This window comes from Vipera ursinii (genome assembly GCF_947247035.1).
Source record: "Vipera ursinii genome assembly, chromosome: 4".
Classification (NCBI taxonomy): Eukaryota; Metazoa; Chordata; class Lepidosauria; order Squamata; family Viperidae; genus Vipera; species Vipera ursinii.
Genome location: NC_139514.1, coordinates 8,111,664 through 8,124,471, shown reverse-complemented (window position 1 = coordinate 8,124,471; position 12,808 = coordinate 8,111,664). Strand labels below are relative to the sequence as shown.

The window sequence follows — 12,808 nt, the reverse complement described above, 5'->3', positions numbered from 1 at the left end:
CTGATCTTTGAAATGATTGTTGTCATTTTTTTTGCATATGCCAAATATGGGGATCCAATATTTTGGGCCAATCAGTAGATTTTGAATTTCAAATGTGTAGTAGGAGTTATGTGTAGTGTGGTAGTATGCAAAGGGCCTTTGCGCAGCTTATTATTTTGCGTCAGTTGCGCCCATTCCTAGATGAAAGGGCTCTACTCACAATCACTGACGCTCTGGACACCTCAGGATTGGACTACTGCAACGTGCTCTATGCGGGGCTGCCCTTGAAGAGTATCTGGAATTTTTTAGTTGGCGCAAAACGTGGTGGCGCAAGAAGTTATGTGTGTTTCTGGTAGAGCGCACGTTACATCTCTGCTGTGCAAGCTGCCTTGGTTTCCATTTTGCTTCTGAGTCCAGTTCAAGGTGCTCGTGTTGGCCTTTCCATGTTGATCTTCCCTCACTTCATCTTTGTGTTGGCCTTTACATGTTGATCTTCTTGCATGGGACCAGATTTACTCGAGGGACTGCTTCCTCCCGATTTCATCTGCCTGTCCCACCTGATCCAACAGAATGAGCGTGTTACAAGTTCCATCATCGCAAGACCTACATTTTGTGGCACCGTCACGTGGTGGGTTTTTCCTGCGAGAAATGAGGTCAGCCTCATCAGTCCTGAGCTTCTGAAGGTTCCTGCAAAACCTACTTGTACCAAGGAAGCCTGAGGAACCCGGGGGGAATGGGTGAACTCATGAGGTGGCTCTGTTATTATTAACGCGCTCGCAGTTAAAGACGCTGGACTTCTCAACCGGAAGGGTTGGCCATTAAAAGAGACCCAAGCTCCACATGGGTTAGGATGAGCTCCCATTCCCGTGCCCCAGTTCCTGCCAACTTTGCAGTTTGAAAGCACGCAAATGTGAGTAGATAAATTAGGTTACCACTTTGTTGGGAAGGTAACAGCATTCTGCGTGCCTCGGCGCATAGCCATGCTGGCTAGAGGTCCGTAGAAATGTCTTTGGACAATGCTGGCTCTTTTGGCTAGTAAATGGAGATAAGCACCATGCCCTAGAGTTGGACAGGACAGGACAAGGGAAACCTTTACCTTTTATAAATAAATAAATAATTTTTAAAAAATACATATATACATACATACATTCTCACTTATTTATTAATTAAATTTGTATACCGCCCATCTCACTATCATGCAACTCTGGCTGGCTTCCAATACCATAAACTGACAAGATAAACCCATTACGGGATGAAAACATGAAAACACTGGGTATTAAAGCATGAAAATTGACTTTAAAGCAGATTAAAACAACGACAGCCTAGGGATGGAGATGAGATCTCCTCATCTAGTTAGACACCCCCCCCCCCCGCTCTGAAAGATGATGCTCCCATTGAGGTCCCAAGCCAGTCGGTAGAGTTCTGCCTCTGGAGTTTTAAATGCTTTTTTAAAAAAAAGAATTATTATAACATGGTTTTAGGTGATGATGGTTTTATTTATTTTACTGCTTTATTGGATCGTTGTAGATCGTTTATTGGATCAGAGTCACTTTTTCTGGTTCTGGTGGGCGAAGTGTGTAAATTTGCTGAATGAGGAAGAGAAGGAAGGAAGGAAGGAAGGAAGGAAGGAAGGAAGGAAGGAAGGAAATTAGATGCCACAATAGGGAAGATCAAGTTCCCATTTATCAGAAGTTGCATTTGTAAGTTTGTTTTCCTGCTCCCTTTGGACTGGAGCAGAACAGGGACCAGAACTTCCTTAAAGTGGGAATCTACCACCAGCCTCACCAGCCTTCCTTACCTTACGTTCCTGCCACAGAAGAAGTGTGTATGATACAACCCCTTTTTCATGCAGCCGGTCTTCCACTCCTTGGTCCTTCTCTAGGGTGGAGAAGCACCAGCCAAGAACATTTCCGTGGGATCCATGAGGTCCACCACAGTTTGGCCATCTTGAAGTTGTAAAAAATCACCCCTCTCTCTCTCTCTCTCTCTCCCTCTCTCCCTCTCCCTCCCCCCCCTCTCTCTCTCTCTCTTTCCAGCCAATGTTTGGCTGTGGGTTTCTCCTTTGGAGAAACTATTTTGGCCAATCTCTCTCTCTCTCTCTCTCTCTCTCTCTCTCTTCTCTCTCTCTCTCTCTCTCTCTCTCTCTCTCTCTCTCTCTCTCTCTCTCTCTCTCTCTCTCTCTCTCTCTCTCTCTCTCTTTCCAGCCAATGTTTGGCTGTGGGTTTCTCCTTTGGAGAAACTATTTTGGCCGGGCACAAACAACACACACACACACACACACACCTCATTTACACACACAAGCAAGAAAACCTGCAATGCACACCCCAGCTCGTTCCAGCTAGCTGAGGCTTGAGACGGGATCTCTGTGTAGGGAGAGCTTCGTGAGCCAAAGGGACGGTTGTAAAATAGACGGGCGCGCTCATCTTGTCTTGATGCAGAGACGGAGTGCCCGAAGATGCTCAAAGAGATAGCTGCGTTAATAGATAGCTGCGTTAATCTTTTTTTTTTTTGGTGGGGGAATGAGGGGGGAGGGGGAGACAGCCGGGGAGTTCCCCCACCCACCCCGTCACTTCAAAGAATAAGTAGTGCTTCCCTTAAGCTCATCCCTTCCGCCACTTCTTTCTCCGAGGGTTCTGCATCTGCAAAAAAAAAAAAAAGAAGAAGAAGAAGAAGAAGAAAAAAGGAAAGAAAGAAGAAGAAAAAAAAAGAAAGAAAAAGAAAAAGAAAAGAGAAAAAAAACACCCCACCGAAGGGAGTTTTGTGTTTTCAAGCATAGGCAGAAAACATGCCTGCTAGAGGGGCGAGAAAAAAAAAAAAAGCGGAGAGTGACAGGCTCAGCAGCCAGAGGCCTTTTTTTGGGGGGGGGGGGGGGTTATAGCAGGGAAAAGAAAAGAAAAAAAAAAAGAAAAAAGAAAAAAAACCACCCTGATCCGAATTCCCTTTGCCCGCATCCTCCTTCCTCTCTCTCCTCTCTCCCAAAGGCGCCGCCGGTGCCGTATAGTAGGGATGCTGAGCGACGACGCAGCCCATCGGCTGGAACTTTTCCCGGAGGATGCTTCCCGATGCTCTCGGGTAGAGCGCGCCGGGAAGAATCACAACTGCCTTTAAGCCATGGGGAGGAGGAGGAGGAGGAGGGATGCTAACGGGGGGCCTCCTTGGTAAGAGAGTAAAAACGGGTGGGGTGGGGGGTGGGGGGGGGTGGGGTGGGGGAAACGCCACAGAGGCAGCCTGGCTAGCGAGGGAGTCGGGTCTCGGCTCCGGTGCCCGTCCCTCCTTCTTTTAGTTCTTTGCCCAAACCCTTTTTTGCCTTGCCTTGCCTTGCCTTGCCTTTACCCCGGGGCGGATTGCCTTGATTGAAGATCGCCACACGCTGGGGGGAAGCTTTCCAGAATAATGGACTGCCTGTGCATTGTGACTACTAAGGTAGGAACCGCACACAGGAGTCGGGGGTGGGGGGGGAGCGGGCTGTGTGTGTGTGTGTGTGTGTGTGTGTGAGGTGTCTTTTCCAGATCCCGACCCTCTGGAGAGCCCCTACAAGCTTTCCCATCTGTGCAAATCCAGTGGTACCCACAGGAAAAAGCCGGGATCTGGAGAGCCCCTACAAGCTTTCCCATCTGTGCAAATCCAGTGGTACCCACAGGAAAAAGCCGGGATCTGGAGAGCCCCTACAAGCTTTCCCATCTGTGCAAATCCAGTGGTACCCACAGGAAAAAGCCGGGATCTGGAGAGCCCCTACAAGCTTTCCCATCTGTGCAAATCCAGTGGTACCCACAGGAAAAAGCCGGGATCTGGAGAGCCCCTACAAGCTTTCCCATCTGTGCAAATCCAGTGGTACCCACAGGAAAAAGCCGGGATCTGGAGAGCCCCTACAAGCTTTCCCATCTGTGCAAATCCAGTGGTACCCACAGGAAAAAGCCAGGAAAAGACACCTCACACACACACAACTCTGCCGTGCTTCGGTGGGCATGGATTGCCACGGTCGGGGTTGGGGGGGATGAAATATCTCTCTCTCTCTCTCTCTCTCTCTCTCTCTCTCTCTCTCTCTCTCTCTCCTGAATCAAAGAAAAATTGCTCTTTTTTTCACCCAAAGCAGGCCTGCACTCTTTGCGTACGCATGTGCGTGTGTATGTGTGCGCGCGTGTTGCACTGCATGCGTTTTAATATAGTTTAGGTTTTGCACTGGCCTCTGTTAATAATTCAGGTCCTGGGTGCGGGGGTGGGGGTGGGGTGGGGTGGAGAGAGAGAGAGAGAGAGAGAGAGAGAGAAAAGACGTTAAGGCAAGATCCCCATCCGAAGCCGGCTCATTTTGAATGCAATCATTTGATGGCTTTTTGCCAGTTTTTATTTTTTTTATTTTTTTATTTTTTATTTTTTTGCTTTGAACTCTTGAGCACCGGGTGCACCTTTTGTTCTTCCCCTTAAAAAGCCAATCGCGTGGAGTTTTGATAAAGGCAGGCTCCCTGATTGGAGAATTCAGAGTTTCGGTGTGGGACTCAGAAGGGGGTGGTGGTGCACGAAACAGCATCTTAGATTTTTTTTCCTTTTTTCCTTTTTTTTTTTAAGGAGCCTTAAGAATCGAAAAGCAGATGAACCCCTAATACATGGGGGTGGGGGAAAAAATCAGATTTTATGGACACTGGATGGCATTCCTGACTCAAAGTTATGGCTTCGGTAATTTTTCCGAAAACAACCAATTTGTAAGGCAGTGCAACTTTTTTTTTCTTTTCCCTAAAATGGGGATGGCCACTTGGTGTTCATTTTTCCAGTTCTTCCGTGAATCCGTGGAGAACAGAGTGCCAAGCTGAAGAAACTTTTCAATTACCCGGCAAGGCCCTTCTTAAATTTTTAAATTGGTCCTGGATCTCCAATGTGCTGATGTTCCCAGGGACTACAATGCCTGTCATCCTCTTTATCGTGGCCAGCCGATTCCTTATTACAACTTTTTTTTTCCTTAAAAAAAAAAGGTTCTCTTAATTATGCAAAAGATGTGTTCGACAACCCCAAAGGGTTGCAAATCTTTGAAATAGATGGAGGTGCTACTATATTTGCACCATGGCGTGTGAAAAATCTTGCTTGTCACTGGTTCAAATGGTATTCGTGCTGGAAGCAAGGAAGCCAAAACAAAAATGAGAAAGTTGCATGTAGCTTAGAAAAGAAGAAGTATGACAAGAATTGATCCCGTTGCCTGAAACACAAGATTTAGTACTGTCAGAAAACTTCAAAGATACCTCTCTTCCTCCAGTGTTTCCTTTGTACATTTTCTGGGGTAGGGTTTAGTTTTTTGGGGGATACTTTATAAAACACTGCATGTATAACAGGATCGTTACCGTCCTCGCCAAGACTCTTTCAGAGAGTCCTTGTCAACCTAGCTCTCCTTGCTACTTATTTTTAGCATTTTACGTCCTCTTTCAATCTTGTCCTTAGAATAAAAAGACTTTCCTTTCTTGGAGAAGCACTCAGTGATGGAAATCAACTTTCATCTTGGTTCCCAAGCGGTTCAATTTGCTCCTTTGCTTCCGTAGGACACTTCCTTGCTTCTAGCCACCACGGTGCTAAAGGGGGAATATTTACATGAACATAAACAGCGTGTCCAGTCAGAAGTCTGCTAACTCCTCTCAGCGCTGCCAGAGAAACAAGCTACTCTTTAAAAATGGAAAAGTGCCTTATTCCCTTTAGCGGTGGAGACTTCTGCAGTAGAAACAGCAGACAAGAACCTGCCTTGAGTAGGGTTCTGTGGAGCACAGATTATGTAATGTACCACCTTGCAGTTGTTGGAATCATGCCTTGACTTAAGATGAGTTTGTCCAAAGCTGCAATTACATGTTCTGCTTGGAGCGTGTTTAAGTGACAAGAAGAAGGAGGAGGAGTTGAAAGAAAAGGTGACAAGACACAGAGATGAGAATGATGGACATACCTTTGGTGCAGGTTGTTTATTGATGCTAAAGACATTTCCCAGTATTCCTTCATGGCCTTAACGTCCCCTGGATCCATGGAGATTTTCTTACCATTTTAGCAAAACATGATAGGTCGAGGACGGTTGCTAGAACTGGGTATGTCTAGTTTAATGAAAAGAAGGACCAGGGGTGGCATGATGGTGTTCCAATATCTCAGGGGCTGCCCCAAAGAAGAGGGAGTCAAGCTATTCTCCAAAACACCTGAAGGCAGGACAAGAAACAACAGATAGAAACTAATCAAGAAGAGAAGCAACCTAGAACTAAGGAGAAATTTCCTGACAGTTAGAACAACTAATCAGTGGAACAACCTGCCTCCAGAAGCGGTGAATGCTCCAACACTGGAAGTTTTTAAGAAGAGACTGGATAGCCATTTGTCCGAAATGGTATAGGGTTTTCTGCCTGAGCAGGGGGTTGGACTAGATGACCTCCAAGGTCCCTTCCAACTTGGTTATTCTGTCTTCTGTGAGCGAGGCTACACAAACTTCCTGTGTGAAGGTTGAACGGTGGAGAGTTTTGTATAATTGCTGATTGGTTCTCGATCCTTGTATAATCTTGAAAGAACGTGCGACTATACCTGCATAAGCTGCTTAGGGTGGTTCGTTTTAATTGTTGATTAGTGTGGCGTGTTTGTCGACATTGGCTTTTTCTGCGAATGCAACCTGTTACGTGAATTTACATCCAGAGTATCCTGCAAAGCCAAGATACGGATTGATTCGGTAAGCGCTAAGGGTAGTTGTGTACAACATGCACAACTGAAGGGAACCGGAGAATATTCTGTTTTTCATCTGCACTCTGCCAATGTGGCGGTTCCAAGCTGGAGCGGGTACAAATTCACTTCCAAAAAAAAAATTATTAGGCCTGTTCCAGAATAGGCAGATCAACATGGTCAGGAAGAAATCCAGTACATTCCAACGTTCCCTCGCGCATTCGAAGCCCAGAAGAGCAACGTTTGCTTAGTATGGTTGAACCCACCCACAATGTGTCACTTGAAAGTCTCCAATTAATGACAAACGGGGAAGCTGTTTATTATTGCCATCTGCTATCCAGCACAATTCTTGATTCTGCCAGAGTGGGCCTATTGTTCAGGGCTAAGACAGTGAGTTACGGATCTCAAGTACATAGTTGGAAATATAATCTTTACTGTGGATTCATTAAGTGGATTTAGCTATTCTCTCTCTCTCTCTCTCTCTCTCTCTCCACACGGATCTGCAGCGTGAGAGATAAATCACATGGTGTATCTTATAGAGAATAGACAGTTTCCAGCCCTTAGCCCTTAAGGAAGCAGCTGTATATTTCCTTGCTGGCTTTTGCAGGTCACCAGATAAGCAAGCTGTTTGAAACAGCCTCACTCGTGATCAGGCCACATTACAAATATTGATCTGCGTTTGGATCTCTGTGTTCTAGACATCAAACGTACAAAGGGGATTAGTTCACACTGGCACCATGAAAAAAACGACTCGTTTTAAATTCAGAAAAACCACGTCTTGCCCAATGAAGCTTAGGAAGGAAATCGCATTATGAATAAGACTGTACATTCTTTCTTTCTTTCTTTCTTTCTTTCTTTCTTTCTTTCTTTCTTTCTTTCTTTCTTTCTTTCTTTCTTTCTTTCTTTCTTTCTTTCTTTCTTTCTCCCAAGGGCCAAGTACAATAACCCCTGGGGACCATCCTGATGCTAGATAATACACAGATGAGACCCTTTGAATACTTGAACTGCTGCTAAGACTCATGTTAGGAGTAATGGTTAATTTTAGCTTTATTCAGATGCCTAGCTTGCACACCGTAGCCTGCAAGATGTCTACTCTTGCCTTAACAGAGAGGAACAAAACAGTTTTACAGCTATCGCTTCTAATCCACAAAGCTGAGAAGGGGATTGAGTTTTTAGAGGGCTGGGTCTCATTTTATGACATGAATCGAAATGGTTTGGAAACAGAATATAACAGAATAACTCTAATGGCAGAAAGTGAAGAGGAACTAAAGAGCCTCTTGTTGCGAGTGAAGAAGGAGAGTGCAAAACCTGGGTTGAAACTAAACATTAAGAAAACCAAGATCATGGCATTTGGCCCTCTCAATTCCTGGCAAATAGATGGGGAAGAAATCGAGGTAGTGACAGATTTTATTTTCCTGGGCTCCAAGATCACTGCAGATGGGGACTGTAGCCAAGAAATTAAAAGATGTTTGCTCCTCGGGAGGAAAGCCATGGCAAATCTAGACAGCACACTAAAAAGCAGAGACATCACCCTGTCAACAAAAGTGTGTATAGTCAAGGCTATGGTCTTCCCAGTTGCAATGTATGGCTCTGAAAGCTGGGTCATAAGAAAGGCTGAGCGCCAAAGAATTGAAGCCTTTGAACTATGGTGCTGGAGAAGACTCCTGCGAGTCCCTTGGACTGCAAGGCGATCAAACCGGTCAGTCCTAGAGGAGATCCACCCTGACTGCTCTTTAGAAGGCCAGATCCTGAAGCTAAAACTCAAATACTTTGGCCACCTAATGAGAAGGAAGGACTCACTGGAGAAGAGCCTCATGCTGGGAAAGGGTGAGGGCAAGAGAAGAAGGGGACGACAGAGAATGAGGTGGCTGGATGGAGTCACTGAAGCAGTAGGCGTGAGCTTAAATGGACTCCAGAAGATGGTGGAGGACAGGAAGGCCTGGAGGAACATTGTCCATAGGGTCGCGATGGGTCGGACACGACTTCGCAACTAACAACAACAACAACAACAACAGAATAACAGAGTTCGGAGGGGACCTCGGAGGTCTTTGAGTCCTTCTAAAACTGATGTTATTATCTGGTTGGGTAATGAAATGTCTGCAAGAAAACAACAAAGCTCAGAGACAATAACCATATAACAGAGTTGGAAGGGACCTTCTAGTCAGTAGACTGTAGACATTTAAGGAAAAGGAAGCAGTACTTGAATTCTGAATTATTGCTAGGAGAAGTACATGAAATTACGTGGAGTCAAACTTAATTCAAAAGAACTTTACCTTTCCGAGGTATGCTCTGTGTTCCACCAGGAACAGATAGCAACATAAATTTGGAGCTCAATGGTGGTCATAAATTGAGGACTAAGCGAGACATTTGTAAAAGTGAGTTTTGACCCATTTTGTGACCTTTCTGGCCATAGATCTTAAGGGAATCACTGCAGTTGTTAAGTTAATAACACAGGCGTTAAGTGAATCTGGCTTCCCGATTGACTTTGCTTGCCAGAAGGTGCCAAAAAGTGATCACATGACCTCGGGATATTGCAGTTGTCATAAATGTGAGTTGCCAAGCATCCAAATTTTGAGCAAGTGACCATGAGGATGCTGCAATCATCATAAGCTTGAAAAATGGTCGTAAGTCACTTTTTCAGTGCTGTTGTAACTTCAACAATCACTAAATGAATAGAAAATAGAATAGAATAGAATAGAATAGAATAGAATAGAATAGAATAGAATAGAATAGAATAGAATAGAATAGAATAGAATAGAATAACAGGATTGGAAGGCACTTTGGAGGTCATCTAGTCCAACCCCATGCTCAGGCAGGAAACCCTATAACATTTCAGACAAACAGTTCTCCAGTCTCTTCTTAAAAACCTCCAGCGTTGGAGCTCCCAGAACTTCTGGAGGCAGGTTGTTCCAAGGATTAATTGTTCTCATTGTCAGGAAGTTTCTCCTTAGTTCTAGGTTGCTTCTCTCCTTGGTTAGTTTCCATCCGTTGCTTCTTGTCCTGCCTTCAGGTGCTTTGGAGAATAGCTTGACTCCCTCTTCTTTGGGGCAACCCCTGAGATATTGGAACACTGCTATCATGTCCCCCCTTGTCCTTCTCTTCATTAAACTTTAATGTGGTCTTTTAATATTTATTCACAGGGGTGAGATGGATTGTACCTTAGAAAATGGAAGGAATTTGTTGGTGATCTGGCAGAATCTCATAGTGATCATAGAAAAAGGATGAAATAGCTGTTCTTTGTTATTTGATGATCACCCAAAGTCTCACCCCAACATGAAGAATTTGAAGAAGGAAAGGCAAGAATATGAGCAAACACACAATTCATTTGATCAAATATTTTCTTTGTACTTTTAATCATATCCAAATCTGCAGCACGTTGGAATTTGCAGAGATTTTAATGGAGTTTAAGGCAACTCTTTTTTCTGAATATTTTTTTTCTGATGATGTGCACTTCCCTTTGTTGACAATTCTTTATTTACCTAACAATTGTACCTTCAGTACATTCCCAAAGAACTCTTCTAGGTACCTTTTTTTAAAAAAAATATAACTGTCTTTTCTAAATATATTGATTGTCATGATCAGGGGACTGGAGGGTAAAACATATAAGGAACGGTTGCTGGAATTGGGTATATCCAGTTTAATGAAGAGAAGGACGAGGGGGGACATGATGGCAGTGTTCCAATATCTCAAGGGCTGCCCCAAAGAAGAGGGAGTCAAGCTGTTCTCCAAAGCACCTGAAAGCAGGACAAGAAGCAACGGGTGGAAACTAATCAAGGAGAGAAGCAACCTAGAACTGAGGAGAAACTTCCTGACAGTTAGAACAATGAACCAGTGGAACAACCTGCCTCCAGAAGCATTGAATGCTCCAACACTGGACATTTTAAAGAAGAGATTGGTGGACAACATATATCTGAAATGGTTTAGGGTTTACTGCCTGAGCAGGGGGTTGGACTAGAAGACTTCCAACTCTGTTGTTCTATTCTATTCTATTCTATTCTATTCTATTCTGTTCTGTTCTGTTCTGTTCTGTTCTGTTCTGTTCTGTTCTGTTCCGTTCCGTTCCGTTCCGTCCCGTCCCGTCCCGTCCCGTCCCGTCCCGTCCCATCCCATCCCATCCCATCCCATCCCATCCCATCCCATCCCATCCCATCCCATCCCATCCCATCCCATCCCATTCTATTCTATTCTATTCTATTCTATTCTATTCTATTCTATTCTATTCTATTCTATTCTATTCTATTCTATTCTATTCTATTCTATTCTATTCTATTCTATTCTATTCTATTCTATTCCATTCCATTCCATTCCATTCTCTATTTTCTATTCTATTCTATTCTATTCTATTCCAATTCTATTCCATTTCTATTCCATTTCTATTCTATTCCTAAATGAATTTTGTTTTATCAGCCCATCCAGAAGATAACACAGACAGATTGATATGTTTTTTGGGGCATTTTGGCAAAGGAGAAAGGATGTACATTTGATTCAGATATAACCATTTAAATAAATGTCTGATTGCTACGTATTCATTATTAATAAAGCAGATGAATGAATGTGAATTAATTAATCTAAACTTCTGGATCTGAAGTTTAGATAGCCTTCCTTACTGAATAATTCATTATTTGTTTGAAACTGGTGGAGGGCAAAATATTGATTATAGAGATGGAAATAAAGCTACAGGTAGCCCTTGACTTACGACCACAGTTGGGACCAGTCCATTCTAGGCCGCTTGGGGGTGTGTGTGAAAGCCCTAATAAGCAGGCATATACATAGAATGAAGGCTACTGCTAAGCTTGTAAGACGCCCTGAGGTTTTCGCGGGTGTTTGTAGATCTTTGGCCATTCGGGTTTTTCCCCACGTAGAATTGAAGGTATAAGAGCAACGTTGCTATATATGCCTGCTATCGAGCTCCTGAGTTTTGATCACGTGACCATCAGGATGCAGTGACAGTCGCAAATCAACTTTTTCCAGTGCCATTGCATCTTTGAATACTTACTAAATGAATGGTTGTAAGTCAAGGACTACCTGTAGAGATGGGAATAGGGATAGGGATAGGGATAGAGGAATAGATAGTAATAGAAGGATACAGGGATAGAGATAGAGATGCAGAGATGCAGTGACAAAGACATACAGACACCAAGAGTTCCTAGATTGTGGTCGGATACGTATGTGGAGGACACAAATGGTTGTAAGTCAAGGAGTACCAATAGAGATGGGGATAGGGATAAGGATAGGGATAGGGATAGGGATAGGGATAGAGGGATAGATGGTAATAGAAGGATACGGAGATAGAGATACAGAGATGGAGTGACAAAGACATACAGACACCAAGAGTTCCTAGATTGTGGCCAGATACATATGTGGAGGACACAAATGGCTGTAAGTCAAGGACTACCTGTAGAAATGGGGATAGGGATAGGCAGTGCTTTTTTTGTAAAAGAAAAAGGTGCCGGAACTCACACATGTCTATCCTACAAGGTTCCATCCAAAAAAGGTGCCGGAACTCCGTTCTGAGTGTTCTATGAGAAAAAAAGCCCTGGGGATAGGGATAAGAATAGGGACAGACATAAGGATAAGGGTAAGGGTTAGAGTTATGGTTAGGGTAAGGGCAGTGATGGGATTCAAATAGGTGAACCACTGGGTTCTCTGTGTGGATGCCGCTTCTGGAAGTCCATTCTAGGCCTGGGCAAGAAAAAAATAGCTACTGGTTCTGCTGAACTGGTACAAACCGGCTGAATCCCACCACTGGGTAAGGGTAAAGGTAAGGCCAGAGGGATAAAGGATAGAGGGATAAAGATACATAGACAAAGACATACACCAAGAGTTTTTAGATTGTGGCGGGATACATACATGGATGACAAATGGTTTTAAGTCAAGGACTATCTGTAGAAATGGAGATGGGGATAGGGATAAAGATAAGGATAAGGATGATAAGGATAATGACAAGGATAGAGAGATAAGAGAGACAGACAGAGAGAGAGAGAAAGACATACACAAGAGTTTCTACATTGTGGTGGGATACATACATGGACAATCAGTCAAGAATCTACACATTAGGGCAGGGGTAGGCAACCTTGGCTCTTTTATGACTCATGGACTTTAACTCCCAGAATTCCTGAGCCAGCATGGCTCAGCTTGGAAACCTCTCCCTTTCCCCACAGCATGGCTG

General features: G+C 44.0%; 1 protein-coding gene across 1 annotated transcript in view; it reads left to right on the top strand.

Annotated features, from left to right (window-relative positions):
* DLG2 (discs large MAGUK scaffold protein 2) overlaps positions 1–12,808 on the top strand; it is a gene marked incomplete at both ends in the record, with an annotated part of 1,055,326 nt that overhangs the window by 194,246 nt on the left and 848,272 nt on the right. The window lies entirely within an intron of this gene.